Genomic DNA, 19,463 nt, shown 5'->3' with positions numbered 1-19,463 from the left:
GTGCTGAACAGGGGTGCATTTTCAATGGAGATTATACTGGCGAGAGCCCAGAAAGAACCAAGCTCAGCATGCCATGGCAGGCACCTGGGATGAGCTCAAGCGTCTGCAGGGAGAAGTTTCAGAACAGGAAGAGGCTGCTTGGATTAGAGCAGGATGTGAGAAAAGAGATGATGGCATTTGGGTTTCAAATGATGGTCGAGCAGTGTTACGAGATGACTTATTGAGCCCAATGGCAAGACAGATTCCCTAAGCAGTGCACATTGGAAGGGATGCTATGGTGCAAGTGTTCAGACAAACGTGGTCAAATCCACGATTCTGTGCGTTTGATGAAGCAGTGTGTCATAGGTGTGTCACGTTTCAGCAAATGAATGCTGGAAAGAAAACTGTGGTTGCATTGAGTCACATTGGGAGGTCTGGAGGGCCTTTCAATAGAATCCAGCTCGATTTCATACCGATGCCTAGGTGCAATGGCGTGAGGTACATTTTGGTTGTGGTGTGTGTCTTCCCACGATGGGTGTATGCTTATCCGACAAGGAGATGTGATAGCCTCACAGTAGCAAAATTGTTACTCAGGGAGCTGATACCACAGTTCGGGTTTCCAACTTCATTGGAGTTGGATAGAGGTACACACTTCCACAGAGAAATTATGAAGCTACTTTGTGCCACTTTACATGTTGATCAGAGACTGCATTGTAGCTATCGACCAGAGGCTTCTGGTATTGTGGAACAGATTAACAGGACATGGCAAAAGTGTGCTCGTCCACGTCTCTGAAATGGCCTGATGCATTTCCGCTGGTGTTGATGAGTGTTCATAGTATCCCCGATAGAAGAACTGGCCTTTCACCACATGAGATCCTAATGGGGAGGGCGATGCGGTTACCAGCAGTGCCCTCTACAGCTTTGATAAACATCACAGATGATTTGATCCTTGATTATTGCAAAGCAATGGCAGACATGGTCCGTTCTGTGTTTCACAAGGTTGAAGCTGCAACTGCCCCGGCCTCGAGGGACCTCTGCCATCACCTATGCCCGGGTGATTGGGTGCTAGTCCGTGAGCATGTGAGGAAGAGTTGCCTGATGCCCGGTAGAGAGGCCCTTCCAGGTGATTTTGGGGACAAATACAGCGGTGAAGTGCGGAGGCTTGCCAAATTGGATTCACACCTTCCATACTCGCAGAGTTTCAGAACCCTCAGAAGAAACAGCTCCTCTCATAAAAGAAAATCCAGCTGTGGCAGCAATGCCACTTGAGAGGACAAACCAAGCTCTGGGGGTTGCTGATGAAGCTGGGTGCCCACCAGAGGGGGGTCACGCTACACAAGACTCAGGTATTGACTCTGAGGGAGAAGGTAACTTTGCGAATGGTATAGTAAGACTCAGCTGAAAGAACTGGTGCGCATGGTGGTCAAGCGCAGAGGAGAAGAACTGAGCTTGCAGAAGAATCGTGGCCTGGGAGACAAAGAAGGCTGAATCTGAGACTAGCGCCTGAGAGAGATCTTGCTCCTGTATCAGAGACATCTGAATCAGAACTGAGTGACGCAGAGCAAGCTTGAGAAGGGTCCAGAAGATTAAGGAGAGTAAGGGTGCCTTGCCAGAGATACGCTGCCCCGGAGTGGAGTTATATGGTTACATATGCCGAGAGTAGAGTGGACCGGGAGACTGAGGTCTTCACAAGTGGTCAGCAGAACACCCAAACAAAATTGACGTGGGACTGATAGTTCCTGCATTGGAAATAGAAGGTGTATTGATGATAACTGTTCCGAGGCCTCCAATTTTGAGCAAAGTGTGAATTCTTATCCTTCAAGAATTGTCTTTTCCGACCTTTGGATATCAGTCACCAGCTCAGGAGATTGCAGCTGTTCGCCTTGAAATTTTGCAGCGTGTACTAATTGAAATTGGTTCTGAGCTTATAAGAGACTGTGATTGAACTATGAACTGTAAATACGTTTTTAAAAAGATAACCTAAGTCCGAGTGGAAAAAGAATACATTTAGGGCTTTCTGTAGAAGAAGAAAGAGGGCTAAGGCTGTCTTTTGAACTGTGTAAATAAAATCAGAGCACCGAACTGTGAAAGAATTTCCAGCACTTCAAGGAACTGTGTTTGAACTGTTTGAACAGCAAATTGAGGAGAATGAAAGATACTTTTAGTGTATCCTCTTGCTGAACTAAGCCGACAAGCTAATGATGGAGTCTGGAAGTTTGAACTGTAGATCTAAGTGTGTGATAGGTACACTCATAGTAGGGGTGATAGTTGTAATAGCAGTAGTTATTATTGTCTCTGTAAAAGGTTCACATGATGCAGAAGTTGCGGGAGTGGGAGTGCAAGGGGCATCCACACCTACTACTTCTAGTGCCAAAGAGGGTATCATAGGAGCTGAAAAGCTATGCTTGATCAAGCTAGTCATATGCTGCATGTAGACTTTTCTAGAGGTGATTATATGCTTAATGCTTATGCGAAGCTGCTATAGGAATATGGGTATACAATGGATATGAGAGACCGTTATGTGTGTATGTAGTTGCCTGTTATGTCTACGTACGCAATTACTTGTGGTTTATTGCTTAGTATGTTCTATGATGAGGGTCATTATGAATATTACTTTTCAAACTATGATATAGTGATTTTAGAAGTTCCAGCTTATAAGCATTTGAACAAGTATGATTATTATAAGCAGGAAGATAGAGTTGGGAAGTATTTCATACCCACTGTAACCTAAGGCGGAGAAGCGTCGCTCCAATGCTTTTTAGCAGTGAAACAAAGGAAAAATAAAATTATAACTTCACGTTATAATTTTATCTGCTCCTACGTGGCAGCTTTGCAGGGCAGGTCGGGGCTGCTCTGACAACAGGAGCAGGGAGAGAGGTGAGCATACCTTGTAAGTGTGCATGAATGTTTGGCCAGCCGTCTCGGGCCGGCCAAACATTCATGCGCACTTTGCATGTTCTCCACCCAGGCAGCATTACAGCCTGGGTGGAGAACATGTCCAGGCTCCCACTGCGTTTCTGAGCATCGAACGAAGGATAGCAGTAAGTGTGCTGCATCACTACAAAAACGGGCAGACTGTGAAAGGTGTACAGCAGAAGTGACTATTGGCCAAAAAGTATACTATGAAGCCGAACATGGGTGTTTTGTCTGTTATTTTATATTGATGCCCCCTGTTTGGGGCCAAAGCGGTGTCTCGAGCTTTAGGTCTTGCACCAATCATACAGCATTATATTGGGTGAGTTTGTAGGGGGGACTGGACGATCAGTGTGCATGGGGCATGCCTGCATCCAGAAATAAGTTCCTTTACTATTCGATGCATGTTTCTATCGCAACCGTTCTCTCAATGAAATGGCACATAGAGAGAATTGAGTCAATTTGCCATGACTGTCATTGACTGCTCACAATGTCATTGATGTTATCTGATATAAAACGTGAATGGCACTTTCCATTTCTTGAGACTCAGTCACTCTGTCGAATCCATTTGAAGGTCCAAGCGCTCGTGAGAGTGCTGTATTTGTGATTGCTCTTGTTCAACCACACTCTCAATGATTGCCTTAAAACCTTATACTTGCAGCTGCTTTAGATTCAACAAGACACAAATCTAATGTACTTTTATTTCTAAAAGTATATTTAATGACTGAAAAGAGGTCTATAAAATTAAGCCACTGCACAAAATGTACATAATACACCAAAAGCTTTTTGGGAGATGTAATTTACCCCCCCCCCCCCAAAAAAAAACACGCTTCATTCAAAAGAGCTGCTTCAATAAGGACATACACTTAACTTTACTCAGCTAATGGCATCTTACCTTTCAAATTCATTAACTATAAATGCATAGTGTATTGAAATGAATAAATATCAAAGTGTAACATTTAGAATAATATTACAAAAGTAGATGGAACAGTGGAAGAACATGATCTAATAAACCTAGTCAATTATGAAATAGTTATAACATCGTTTACCTAGGCCCCATATAAAAACCTCAGAATCATTCATTATTAACTAATAAAACCCAAATTAGATAATGAGAAAGCTTCAATCTTGTGTAATATAGTAAATAGGAACATTCTCGAATTCTTTGTTTAGCCTGCATTTGGAATAATTCAGACCGAAGCAGGGTTGCTTTCGTGTGGCAGAAGTTGACTACACGAAGCACATGCGCTCAGTGGCGTTGCTAAATCAGTAAGATTGGGTGGGTGGGGGGAGCGGGTACGAGTGTCAGATTGTCCTATAATCATGTAAGCATATCATGTTAAAATACATTGGACACGAGAAGGGCGCATGAGGTGGGTTTAGGGGGCAGTGGAAAGGGAGAGGATGAATACAGATTGGCAGAGGTAATAAGTGAAAGAAAAAACGATATTATGTAAAATAACCAACATCTTTGAAGACTTTCAAAATAGAGAGAGAGAAAAGGAGAGTGGGTGTGTGCGTTTTTTGTCTGTGTGCCTGTAAATACTTCTATTGAATTTTGACAGATACCTCACCATACCCGACTGAAAGCAGCTGTACCCAAACATAACATCTACCAGAAAATGCATATTTTTATGGGTGTGTAATACCCCAAACACCTCCCCGAAGCTACGCCCCTACATGCGCTAGAACATTACATACATAGATTGTTTTCACGAATTTCCCTCCAGTGTATTTGAAATTTGTCAAGTTAAAGGATATTGGAATTACACAACGTGATTCTGACACCTACTTCGCCCCTAAGTTTTTTTGTTTTTTTTTCTTTGTAATTGCTAGGTGGATGGCTTTGGCACCGATGGTCCTCAGGATCACGTTTCATAGCTACGGCCCTTGGAATTTGAGAATGGTTTTGTCAGTTTCTTTGAGTGTATGACCATGAGATACAGAATGTATCTGATATCGAAGTGTGACCTGTGGTTAAACATGGACTATCCTGAGGTGATATAGAGACGTTTGACCATGAGGGGGACAACAAGTTTTGCTTCATGCATACAAGGAACCATAACCCTATAAAAACATTCTTTTGATTATGTGTCTAATTATGCTGCTATAGAGCACATATACATAAACTAATTGTTTTTCCTAGCTACGTTAAAAAATATGGGAAATAATAATGCATTAAACATAATTTGTATATTTTCTGAAAAGAACCTCAACTAAATGTTGGTTCTTTTTTTCTACTCATAGTTATTTTGTCATATCTTTTCCATACAAATATTTCAGCAAATGATGAGAAGAAAGAGAAAACCTCTTAGAAATGTAAGATAAAATACATTAGAGAAAAACGTTAACTGGGAAGGCTAAAAAAAAACAAAAAACATACCAGCAAACAAAAATGCAAGGCCAAAACGAGTACGTACATTCCTTGAACTACCAACCTACTTCCATAATTTCGAATACTGTGATCCAAACATACTGTTTCACAAATATTTGACTGCCATTGTCTTTTGTGGAGAAAACTAAACATAGAAGTACATAATCAAGTGCCCCTGACTAGCAAGGAGGAGTGTCTCCTTCCAATGTACATGATATTGTTCAGAAGAACTGTAGGTGGAGTTGCTACATACATTATCAAGGTCGCATTCACAGAATTCGCAAGCACATGCATGGAGAGCAGAGTGGAATATAATGTGAATTTTTCTACGTTTGTGTTTTGGTTTGCCTTCAAATAGTTCAGAAGAGGGATAATATCTGAACACTTCAGAAACTTTAACAAATTTGTTTTAATGTTGGCAATTTCATCTGAGAGTAGGAACTGAGGTGTGCGTCTTGGAGGTACTTCTTTGATGATTTGCCTACATTGTTTTGGAACTTTTGTTTGAATAACTTTCAGCACCCCCTTTGCATATTATGCACCACAGGTATTATAATAATTATTTCTTTAATTGGAAGCAAAATCAACCATAAAAGATACATTAAAAAGAAGGAAATACACATCTTAATTTAAAATAATAAATACAACTATTTCACAACCTGTTTTAAAAAAGTTGAGAATAAATTAAAAAACCTGATACATTTATAAACAGTACTCACCATAAATCTGGAGGGTACCACGTGGGGGCAGGCCAAACACAGTTAAATCAGGTCTAGAAAGCATAGATCTGTAAGCGGCCTGCAAAAAGCTTGTCACTGCACATAGGGGTAAAAGCATTTGGCAACAGCTCTAAATACAAAAGTGCCACTCTGACATGCCAATTCAGACTCATTTAAAGAGGACAAAGAAATTGCCTTCTTGGCAAGGAAAAGAAGTTGCACAATAGTACAAAATGTAGCAGGTCCTGTGGAGATCTAGTATTGCAGCCACAGGGTCCTCTGATTTGGCGGGACAAAGCCTGCTGGGATGCTAATAGAAAATGGAGATAATTAAATCTAAAATGAGTGATTACAAATCTGTCATGAGCTCTAGTAAGGGAGAAAAGATAAAGTTCCATACCCAAGACGAACTTTAATGTAACATAAGTCCTCATTGAACGCTTTCTGAGCTAATTTTCTTTACGATGAGCAGAAGAATATTTATGATGTAAGCCGTTCATAATATTAACATTCCAGGGGCTTATGGTATCATGTGCACTAAAAATGTCCGGCCTCCCTAGAACATCTAAAGACTCCTTTAGATAACGTAGCCAAGGGATTTTGTTACATGCACCAGAGAAAGGCAATATGAAAGAATAAGACGGTTTAAGCCCTTATTTTCTCTTGCCCATATCTTTATCCAGCACAATAAAAGTTTAATTGCCACTTGATCCACCAGAAAATTCACCCCTAACTCTTTGTGCACTGACCAAGCTGGCGTGCCTTGGGGAACTCACAGAATCCGACACAATAGCTTATTTTCAGCCTACGGTATCCTGTGTGTTGGAACATACCCCTATATTTCACTGCCATATCAAATCTTTGAGATACTTCAGGTGCCCAAGATCCCAATCTACTTGCAAAACTGGTAATAGCACCCCTAGATTTATTCAAATCAATCTGCTTCCCCTCTAGAAGAAATCTCCACTGTAGTTGGTAATCGAATAACACTCCCAGGTAGGGAAAAACCGGGACCCTGCCAACTTAGTGGAAACATCAACGTCCCTACGGGCCACGTGACAGAGCTACCTTTGTGCCCAATTTGGTTTAACTCCATCCAGCCATAGTCGTGTCTAAAAAGCTCCATGGAAATTAACATTAGAAAAACACTTTTTTTACCTCCCTTTTTCTCGGCTCCCACTTACAGTGTGGAAAAGTAAATTTTGCCATGTTCTGTGTCCCTACGTGTCCTCCATCTTATGTTATGTGTGCATGATTAATATGCATATGTATTCCCCCTGTTCGATTTAAGATGCAATTACAGTTGTGTCCATCTCTAGTATCCCAGTTCCCAGTTCTCGTGAAAGCTACGAGTATCAGGCCTATGTAAAGTTACGTTGCCACGTTTCACAGTGTGCACGTTATTTCATTGTAAAGTCCCCGTTTCTAGGCCTCAAAAGGGCCCGGACACCAGATTCAGCTCCTGTCTCCTGAACCCTCGCTGAGGAGCGATACAGCCCCCACCTGTATCCTCGACCCTTCACTTACTTCCTGCCTCACAGTGCCCGGCTCAGCCTGGCTCTGCCTACGAGTCTGCCAAGAATATGTTATGATTCTAGTTATCAGTCCAGCCCTCCTTCTCTGCATTCCTAAGCTACTGAATCGCATCAATAGTTTCCGTCATTGTCTAGCCTTTACGTCTCCATGTAAGAGAAATACTGTATTTAATGGTCATTTATATTCTTCATCACGCACTACATATAGAATAATGCATGCTCCAGTCTTAGAGTCTGTTAGCCTCTCCCCTCCTGACTCTTAGTTTATATCAACATGTTCTCTAAACATCAGATACTAGATATTGTTTAGGCACATGTCGCCCTGACTCTCCAGACTTCAGTCTCTACTCCTAGCACAGAGTTCATAGCCCCCAGCTTCTCCTAGTAACACGTCATTGTCAGTTTGCGCGCACCATTAGGTCAGAGGTCCCGGCTCCTCAGGTAGCCCCCTCCATGTTTCCGCCCCATTTATGACATATTCTGTTACGTTTACATCACATGTCTATGTACACGCCTCTTGTTACACCTACTTTCACCCTTATCTTTCGCGACTGCTATTGACCACACCCACTGCTCCGCCTACTGTATTCATTGTAATACAACTGTTTTAGTATATATGCTTGTGTACTGTTATTAAAGTTAGCGCGCTCATTCCCTGTCCCCCCTGCAGGGCCCTGTCATCCTATTCCTGTGCAGGTTGTCCTGTTCCTGTCCTTATGCTGTATTAAACCTGCAAACTCCTACTACCTCGAATCTTGACTCTTATTTATTGAGCTATCTGTTATTGCTATGTCCAGTAAAACCTAGATCCGGTATTAATTATTTATATACCACATAATGGCGCCCGAACAGGGACTTGCCCTTTCCCCACGCGCCGGTGAAGCCACGCCGGCCCCCTGACCCTCTGCAGCCGTGACGGAACCATACCGTGCACGTGCAGATATTTCTGCTTTAAGTATCCCTCAGGCCCACGGAGGAGACGGAGGTGGCGGCCCAGCATCCAGACGAGGCGGTGGAGGAACGCGGCGAGTCCCGACCAGAGCCCAAGCCGAGAGTCCAAGGTCCGAGGTATCCGGAGGCCCACCTGTAACTGAAGTCCGAAGTTCGTCCGTCCGGCGTCGAAGCAGTCCAGTCCAGTCCGAGGCCTTCCGTTTTTGCTGCCCGGTGAGTACCATTGCTGGGGTAGTATCTAGACAGGGTCAATCTAATTGACTCTGGTCCGTGGGTTGGTGGTACACAGACCCAAAACGAAGTGTCCACTTTGGTGGATGCGGGTCCTAACGTGTCTCTTTATGAGACCGGTGAGTTTCGTACTGTTTTAGCAGTACATCTAGTTTCTGTTCTAGTCAGTTCTGTTTCTCGAGGAAATTCATGTATTCTGTTTTCAGTATTCCAGGTAGTATTCTGTTCGAACTGTTATTTTAAATGTTCTTCATGTATTTTAATGTCGTGGTATGAATGTGGAGTATTTACCGTGTTCATTGTGTATTGTAATTACGTATTGTGTCTAGGTTACAGTTCAGTCATGCCCTTATTTTCTAAACTACGTCAGTTAAAAACCAGAAAAGGTCTGCTAGAAGCAGCAGTTCCTGTCCCGCCTAGGGACAGTCCAGGTCACTTTATGTATCAGAAGCATGGCATAAGTGCCATATTATATCTAGATTTATGGGTAGAGTATACCAAACAGTTAGAAGAAAAGTATAGATGGCCCATATCGGGTACATGGGATGCCGAGTGCATTATGCGAGTAGAAGAAGCATTATGGAAAAAGAAAGCCAGACAGTCACAGAAAGATGCCATCGAGTTATGGCGCAAAGAATCTCATAAGAGAACCGAAAAAGAAATCAGAAAGTCAGAATTAAGTAGAGAATCTTTAGAACGAGCCCAAGAAAGGGAATTAATCGAGATAGGTGAACGAGTTAAAATCGAACAGTCAGACAGACAGAGGCATGCCCTCATTAAGGGTATGTATCCTCTTCTTGCCGAGGGCTTGCCAAAAGCGACCCCGGAGGCATCCAGTAATTTTCCGCCACCATTAGTTCCGACCAAGCTACGTCACAAACCGACCGCAGCTGATATTTTTATCTCGTCCTACTTGGACGACACAGTCCCAGAATATGCAAATCCTGTTCCACCAGCTCCTGTAAATAATGTAAATCCTGCTCCTCCAGACACCGGAGTACCTGCCACGGTACCCCCGGTTCAGCCCACATTATAATTTCCCACTCTGCCAGCACGAAGAGTATCAGTCGATGATTCCAGTTTAGGGGCCGCAGGAGGAGGTCCTCCTGGTACCCCGCCACCACACCAACGTTTAACATTAGTCGAGTTACATGAATGTGCGTTACAGCGTACGCCCAAATATAAGTCCGTTGCAGATATCCGACGAGCTCTTACTGAATGCCGCTATGATCCAGTCGCAGGTGATGATAGTACAGTTATATATTCCATCCGTGTAAGACGGGTGACCGGGTATTTGGATACCCTACCAGATATGAAAGAAGATCTAGACAGAATATATCGCTTCATCCGTACAGGGGATGATCCAGAAAGTATTGGCGAAGCCATGTCTCAAAGGAAAGCTGAGATCCAGCTCATGTTATTAAAGTTTCTGATTAATTGTTTAATAAGGGAACAAGATTATCCGACCAAAGATCCGGCCGAAATGAGAATCCTGACAAGGTGGAGTGATAATATAGCCGAGGGTAAACACAGAACTATCAGTAGTATAGAGAGTATGTACAAGAGAATTCGTAAAGAAATAATAAGGTTACACGAACAACGTAAAGCAGCACAAGTAAGCGAGAAGGAAAATGACTCTTAGGTAGAGGACGAGAATCCCGCCAGAATAGCGTATGTAGGAAAATCTAGATTTCCAGACCGCCATTTACGCCTAGAACACAAGTCAGTTTTTCCTCATCCAGCACCAGAACAAGGTTCTCTAGAACAAGTATTTCAAGCTACCGATCATATTCTGAAATCACGAATCGGTTATAGTGAGTTAAGTACTATGCATGAACAAGAACTAGTCCGATCAGCAGTCCGATGGATTACTGATTCTACCACTTTTCCAGACGAAATAGTGGCACAAATGTTTCTGAAACTGCCCCCAGCCGAGCAACAACTGGTGGGTATGTATATGATCCAACACCTCATTACTCTGTATGAGGGTCAACATTCTGATCCAGGTCCGTTACATGATGTCCTGAACGAGTTACTCCAGTATAGATGGAAAGGTCTAGGTACCGATTTAATTAGTGTTATTCTAGAACAGCGCCACAAATATAGAACGTTCTTGAACCCGCATTTTGTTCATGTCTCACCTCCAGAAAGTAAACCGTTTTACATAGACAGACAGAACCCGTTACGAGAAGTACACCCAGTCAGGACAACAGATGGTGAAATGCAACGAGTATTTGTTTACACCCCGATTACAAAGATGGAACTCTTAGAGATGAAGAAATTAATTCCCTGTCACGACAAAGATCCAGCAGGGTTCCACCGAGAATTAAAGGACATGCTCCGTATGGGAGAATACACTTATCCAGATATAATTAAAATGTTAAAAGTCCTGTTGCCCGCAGGCATATATGAAAAACTCAAGGAAAAAGAATGGGAGGTGGGAGAGAAAAAGATCGATTGGGCAGTTCTAGAAGCTGAAGATAAGATACGAGTACCAGGTACCGGTCTTGGAGAGAAATGTAAAGAATTACCAGAACTGTTAATACAAGTTTTGCCCAGATTATTAACCACTAAAAAGGAAGACTGGGATGCAATCTCAGCCTGTAAACAGAAACAAGACGAAGACACTAGTGATTTTTATTCTAGATTTGAAAAATGTTTTATTATAAACAGTGGCCTCAAGACAAGTAGTGAGTCATACCCTCATCTTTTTGTTACTAAATTAGTCGAGAATTCAAGTCCACAAGTTAAGAATCGAGTTTTGAAAGTCGAAAGTACCTGGCAAGCTAATACCCCGTCCCAGATGTTACAGATGCTTCAGTATCACCAGAATAGAATCAGAGAAGAGCAAGATCATGAAAGAAAACGTATGAAAGACACGAAAATGAAAGTACTAGTTGCACAATCTGTTCCTCAAGACAGTCAGAAGAGGGGTACGAATCAAGCCAGTCATCCTGCAGTTCCCGTCAAAGGGACCTGCAATTATTGTAAACAGCCAGGACATTATATAAACGAGTGTGCAGTTCTGAAACATAATATACCAACTGGTAAAACTAAAGAAAGACCACGTCCGCCTAGACAAGAACAAGTTTCACAGACTTCTCAGCCACAGAATGCACAACAGACAGTTCCAGTACCGCAGCCTATTGCTGCAACACAGCATGTTACACAGCAGATGTATCAGTATGCACAGTCTGAGTATCCAGAGTATCAGCCATATTCATGAAACAGCCTAGAGAGGGAGGTAGGCTTGCCTCTCATCGAGATTCCTGTAGATCAAGAGGGTCCCTATGTTCATAGTCAAGTACTAGGGAAAGACAGAAAGTTTCTGATTGATACAGGGGCAAGTAGGACGACCATCAGTCACGCCGAAGTTCCAGGGGCTCCGCTCTCAGGCCCTAGAAATGTTTCCCTTGGATTTTCAGGAAAGCCTATTGTAAACGAGATATCTAAGCCAGTTACTCTAGAAGTAGGTCCATTGTCCCGCACTACTGATCTGTTACTTACAAAGTCATGTCCAGAAAATCTGTTAGGTATTAAAACACTGAAAGAATTAGGTGCAGTTATTTGCTGCTCCCCAGAGGGAATACGCCTGTTTCTACGTGACTTCAAGGGTCACTATGTATTACGAGATTTTGATCCGAGATTGTCTAATGTTCCGCAGCATCTATGGGCGCAAGGTCCAACTGATGTAGGTTATATGCAAATCACACCCCATCGTGTGACTCTCAAGCCAGGTGTAGTGTTACCGCGAATCAGACAGTACAGATTGCCACCTGAGGCTGTAGCAGCCTTATCCAAAATTATTGACGAGCTCATGGCTCAAGGAGTAGTTGTAGAAACTGACTCCAATGTATGTAATTCTCCGATCATTCCAGTCATGAAACGTACTGATCCAAATGCACCCCCAGTATATCGATTAGTGATTGACCTACGAGAACTCAATAAATGTATTATTCCCCAGTATCCAGTTGTTCCAGATATTTCTTCCCTATTGACAGCTATTGATTCCGAAGCCTCATTTTTCACAGTCATAGACCTCAAGAATGCATTTTTTAGTGTCCCCATTCATCCAGACAGCCAGTTTCTTTTCGGATTTTGTTTAAATGGAAGGAGCTATATGTTCACACGAGCTCCTCAAGGTTTCACAGAAAGTCCTAGTATTTACAGTCAAGCACTTAAGAGACAACTAGACAACATTCACATGCCAACTGACACTGCCCTGCTCCAGTATGTCGATGATCTACTAATCACAGCCCGTTCTGAACGTGCTTGCGAGCGAGCATCACTTACAGTCTTGTATTTCCTTGCCGAGATGGGGCACAAGGTGTCCCCTTCGAAGCTTCAATTCTGTGTCCAGCAAGTGATCTATTTAGGCCACTTACTGTCCAAGAGGGGTAGGCAGTTGACACCAGACCGTATCCAGTTAATAGTGAGTCTTCCTCAGCCCAAGACCCAGAAGGAGGTACGTGCTTTTATCGGCCTTACTTCTTACTGCAGACAATGGATTCCTCAGTATGCATTTCTAGCCAAACCACTGATACAGTTAACGACACAGGAGGCAGCCGTATCGACTGTCCTCCCTTGGACATCTGAACATACACTTAGTTTCAATGAGCTAAAGAAAGCTTTATGCCAAGCTCCAGTTCTAGCTACACCGAACTACAGTAAGCCTTTTACACTTTTTGTCACAGAACGCGAAGGTACAGCATTATCTGTTCTCACACAAGATCAAGCAGGACAATACAAGCCCTGTGCTTATTTTTCGAGCACACTAGATCCTGTAGCCCAGGCTCTGCCTGCGTGCCTCAAGTCAGTTGCAGCCACAGCTCTAGCTATCAGACAAAGTGATTCCATAGTATTAGGACATTCCTTGACAGTACAAGTTCCACACTCCGTGGAAGTTCTTTTAAACCGAACACAGACTCAGCACTTGACAATTGCACGTTTAACAGGTTATGAATTGACACTGTTCCAGCCACACATAGAAATCAGACGCTGCAACGTTCTAAATCCTGCTACACTGTTACCGTCAGTTAATTCAAATCCTGCCACACAGAACTAGTAGCCGCGTATGCAGTGACTACTGACACTGAAGTTATTGAAACACACCGTATTGACACCCTGTCTGCTCAAGCAGCAGAGCTAGTTGCTCTGACCCAAGCCTGCATATATGCTAAGAACTTGAAAGTTAATGTTTACACAGATTCACGCTACGCATTTGGAGTCGTACACGACTTTGGAGTGCTCTGGCAGGAGAGAGGTTTCATGACTTCTCATGGAACCAAGATTCAGCATGGTCTCCTTATTCAGGCTCTGTTAGATGCCATACACTTACCGACATCTATTGCTATCATGAAGTGCAAAGCACATACGAAAATTACAGACATTATTTCTCAAGGTAATGATCTAGCAGATCGCACAGCCAAGCTTACAGCACAGACTCCAGACATTTCAGTTAATCCGACACAGACACATACTCCAGCTCCGACTACCTGTATGACAGTTAAGGACCCTACTCAAGATGTCATAGATATCCAGTTACATGCTACTCCCGATGAAATCAAGAAATGGTCCGAACAAGGAGGGGTCCAGACAGATCAGGGATGGGTAACGAAGGGTAGAGCCACATGGTTTCTCCCCGACTCTATGGTTCAAGTCATTATCAATACCGCACATAGTCCAGCCCATTTAGGAGAGAAAGCTATGTTAGATAGTATCCAGAACATTTGGTTCAACAAGCATTTACGAGCTGCAGCCAAGCAGAAAGTCCGTACCTGTATGATATGTTGCCAGTTTAATCCAGGTAAAAGTGTCCCGGTGGAACAAGGTGGATTCCAGCCCCCTGACCACCCTTTTGAAGTCCTCCAGATGGATTATATTCAGATGGAGCGATGTCGAGGTTTCAAGTATGTCCTTGTAGTTGTATGCGCTTTGTCCAGGTGGACAGAGGCATATCCAGTCCCAGATTACACAGCCGCGACCACTGCCAAGCAGTTGGTTCGTGAATTCTTCCCCCGTTATGGACTCCCTAGAGTCGTATATTCTGACAACGGCCAGCCATTCTCATCTGAGCTCATGAAACATGTTTCCCTGTTGTTAGGGTACCAGTGGAAGTTCCATTGTGTACGCCATCCAGAAGCAGCCGGTCTCGTAGAGAGACATAATCAGACCCTGAAAATCCGTATTGCCAAGATTTGTAAAGAGAAAGGTGTAGACTGGCTAGTAGCTCTGCCAGTCGCTCTGTTTTATATGCGCATGGTCGCACATTCCAGATCAGGTCTGTCCCCGTACGAGGTCGTATTCGGCCGCCCCCCTAACATGTGGGGTACACCTAGACCCCGAAGTATTACAGATGTTTCAAGTAATATGCTGACAGATTACCTAGCTTCCTTGATGTCTGCCCTACACTCTTGTCGTTCACAGGTTGCCGCCGCATTTCCAGACAATACCGAGGTGGCACCGCATGACATCGTTCCCGGATGCATGGTTCTTGTCCGGAACTTTGATCGTTCAAGTCCGCTGGAGCCTCGCTGGAAGGAACCCCGACAGGTCCTCCTGGCCACCCGTACTGCCGTCAAGCTGGAAGGCAGGAAGGGCTGGGTCCACCTGTCACATGTGAAAAGATTTTTTGGATTGAAGCCTGTTTCAAAGAACATTTCCGAGGATCTTAAAGACTGCCAAAGTACTATTCTTAAGGACTGTCCCGCAAAAGACAATGATATTGAACCCCCCCCCGTTAGAGAAAACTCCGCAACAGGAGTATAAGCTCAAATTAAGGTCTAGTAAAATAAGTCAGCCAGTTTGATTGTCTAAGTCCTCCCCTAGGTGAAACGGTTAGACCGGTTTCTGACATGTATAAAATAGACCCCCATAGTGAGAGAGTTAGTCAAAACTCAATCCGATGTATCGTTTTTCTAAGTTTCATATTGTTTTTCAGCCTTATGATTACCTGCACATGTTATGCATTTTATTTGTATTTTCCAGTTTCTCATGTAAATAAGTCTGCTAATGCTACAGTAGAGCACACGTTTAGTGATCTGCCTCCTCATGAACTCTCTTATCGTCTCGCTATGCGAAATAATTCTTTTATCCGCATGTTACATTATTCACACCAGACCAGCAATGCCACTAATTGTTGGGTGTGTGGTCGACTCCCCCCTTTCCAGACACCGAAGGGAGTTCTGCCACTCTTTCCTTATCCATTTTCACATAATGGTTCGTGTGGAGCATGGTCCACGTTAACGTCATCCTCAACAGATATGTCTTTTCTTAACAGTACATGTTTTCCAGACAAGCAAGGTCTCCCCCACAGAACAGGGTTAGATCTAGAAAATGAAGTTTATAATTTAGGTAATTATTCTTCGAATTTTATGGTCCTGAATGTTCAGTCTGATACTACTCCAGACTTCCCTGCTATATCAGTACTACCAGTCAAAGGTGAATTATGTGTCCGAAATAATGGTTCCGTACATGTAGGACATAGTGATTGTACTACTATCGTCAAGTATAGTGACAGTAGGAAATCTATTTTCAAAGCTTCACGTCATTCTTATTTTGTTTGTGGTCAGACCGCATATGTTCGTCTGCCCCTCGATTGGGAGGGAACCTGTTACATTGCCTTCCTACTGCCACCAGTTTTTCTAGCCCCACCCGACTACCATAGGAATTCCCACCTAGTACATACTAGACACAAGAGAGACCTCCCGATTGTTGATTATACTGAAACTGCTCTAGAACAATATATAGATATCAATAAAGGTGTTTTCCCCTATTTAGGTACTGTTGTGAATAGTAAACTGATACGTAGATTAACCAGAACCCTTGAAGCAGTAGTGATTGAGACTACTTCTGCTCTAGGTAACTTAACCGAAGAGCAATCCTTTATGAGAATTTTCGTGCTCCAGAATCGTCTCGTCCTTGACGTCATACTGGCCGATAGGGGCGGGGCTTGTAGAGTCATCGGATCTAGTTGCTGCATTTTCATTCCTAATAACGCACCGTCTGTTTATTCAGCTATAACCAGACTCCATAAAATTGCCCATATGTTACACCAAGATCCAGGCACCTGGACATGGTCCGGTTGGTTCTGGAATATAATTTCCGCCTGGGGATGGAAAGTATTGTCCTTTCTAGGTATTACAGTAGCGATCATATTCAGTTGCTGCCTATGTATACAATGTGGCCCTGCGATTTGTGGCATTTGTGCTACCTCTTGTATTCCTAGTCCCAAGTCCCGTTCTAAATCCCGTTCCAAGAAAATTCGAGACGAGCAAATGATACTGTATGAAATGATAGATGGTATCATGAATATTGATGTTTCCTGATGGAAACGTAGTGACAAGGAGGGAATGTGGAAAAGTAAATTTTGCCATGTTCTGTGTCCCTACGTGTCCTCCATCTTATGTTATGTGTGCATGATTAATATGCATATGTATTCCCCCTGTTCGATTTAAGATGCAATTACAGTTGTGTCCATCTCTAGTATCCCAGTTCCCAGTTCTCGTGAAAGCTACGAGTATCAGGCCTATGTAAAGTTACGTTGCCACGTTTCACAGTGTGCACGTTATTTCATTGTAAAGTCCCCGTTTCTAGGCCTCAAAAGGGCCCGGACACCAGATTCAGCTCCTGTCTCCTGAACCCTCGCTGAGGAGCGATACAGCCCCCACCTGTATCCTCGACCCTTCACTTACTTCCTGCCTCACAGTGCCCGGCTTAGCCTGGCTCTGCCTACGAGTCTGCCAAGAATATGTTATGATTCTAGTTATCAGTCCAGCCCTCCTTCTCTGCATTCCTAAGCTACTGAATCGCATCAATAGTTTCCGTCATTGTCTAGCCTTTACGTCTCCATGTAAGAGAAATACTGTATTTAATGGTCATTTATATTCTTCATCACGCACTACATATAGAATAATGCATGCTCCAGTCTTAGAGTCTGTTAGCCTCTCCCCTCCTGACTCTTAGTTTATATCAACATGTTCTCTAAACATCAGATACTAGATATTGTTTAGGCACATGTCGCCCTGACTCTCCAGACTTCAGTCTCTACTCCGAGCACAGAGTTCATAGCCCCCAGCTTCTCCTAGTAACACGTCATTGTCAGTTTGCGCGCACCATTAGGTCAGAGGTCCCGGCTCCTCAGGTAGCCCCCTCCATGTTTCCGCCCCATTTATGACATATTCTGTTACGTTTACATCACATGTCTATGTACACGCCTCTTGTTACACCTACTTTCACCCTTATCTTTCGCGACTGCTATTGACCACACCCACTGCTCCGCCTACTGTATTCATTGTAATACAACTGTTTTAGTATATATGCTTGTGTACTGTTATTAAAGTTAGCGCGCTCATTCCCTGTCCCCCCTGCAGGGCCCTGTCATCCTATTCCTGTGCAGGTTGTCCTGTTCCTGTCCTTATGCTGTATTAAACCTGCAAACTCCTACTACCTCGAATCTTGACTCTTATTTATTGAGCTATCTGTTATTGCTATGTCCAGTAAAACCTAGATCCGGTATTAATTATTTATATACCACAACAGATTGCCCCGAAACTTTCCATGACCAACAAAAATCACATAAGCACTTTTTTGGGATAATTTCCTAAGGAAACAAAGTCCTAACTATAACTACCTACTGGAGACTGGCAGTAGGTAATATATATATATACACCTACTTGGGTCTAGGCTCATTTTTCTAAGCACCTACTTGGGTCCACGCTCGCTTTTCTAGGCACTTACTTGGGTCTACACTCGTTTTTCTAGTCTGAACTAAAAGTAGCAAGCGAGAAACGCAATATATATATATATATATTACCTACTGGCGGTCGCCAGTAGGTATATATAGTTAGGATTTTTTCTCTATGGGTTTTTTGAAAATTCTATGTCTAATAACTTTGGCGTTTGTGGACGGAATTGGCTGAAATTTTCAGGAAAATGGCACATTTTGTTTCTGAGCAGCCCTTGAAAATTTGGGGGGGGTTCGTCCAGTGGGGGCCGAGAAAAAAGGGGGGTCCCAAAACGTGTTTTTAACATTGAGTTTTCCATAGGGCGGTTGGCCTCACTTTTAGCCCGAACGGCTGAATGGATTTGCACGAAACTTGGCAAAATTGTAGGGACTGGTAGCCCGATGTGCCTTTTGTAGGTCTCAATATATGTGCTCCAGTGGATTTTGAGAAATTAACGTTTAAAAAAAGATATATATCTGTAAGCGCGGACCAGGCAGCGCTCTGGTTCGCGGACTTTTCGCGCAACGGAGCTTTGTGAAGCGAAGCTGATTGGTTCTCCGGCGTCTGTCAACATTCCAAACAGTCCGTAGCGGCCGCCATCTTGTCTCTCGGTAGGATCGAGAGACAAGAGGAGGTCAAAACAAAGGGGGAAATAACTATAAGGGGGCATAGTAGATCCTCGCTGACCCCCTAGGTTTGATGTGGAGGTTTTAAAAGGGCCCCGCGGGGCAAAAAAAAATAATAATAATAATAATCGAACGGCTGAATGGATTTGCACGAAACTTGGCAAAATTGTAGGGACTGGTAGCCCGATGTGCCTTTGTTAGGTCTCAATATATGTGCTTCAGTGGATTTTGAGAAATTAACGTTCAAAAAAAGATATATATCTGTAACAGCGCACCGCTTCGCGTACTTTTCGCGTTACGGAGCTTTGCGAAGCGAAGCTGATTGGCTCTCCGGTGTCTGTAAACATTCCAAACAGTACGTAGCGGCCGCCATCTTGTCTCTCGGTAGGATCGAGAGACAAGAGGAGGCC

This window comes from Lissotriton helveticus, chromosome 3_1 (genome assembly GCF_964261635.1).
Source record: "Lissotriton helveticus chromosome 3_1, aLisHel1.1, whole genome shotgun sequence".
Lineage (NCBI taxonomy): Eukaryota > Metazoa > Chordata > Amphibia > Caudata > Salamandridae > Lissotriton > Lissotriton helveticus.
Note: the sequence above shows the minus strand (reverse complement) of the source record.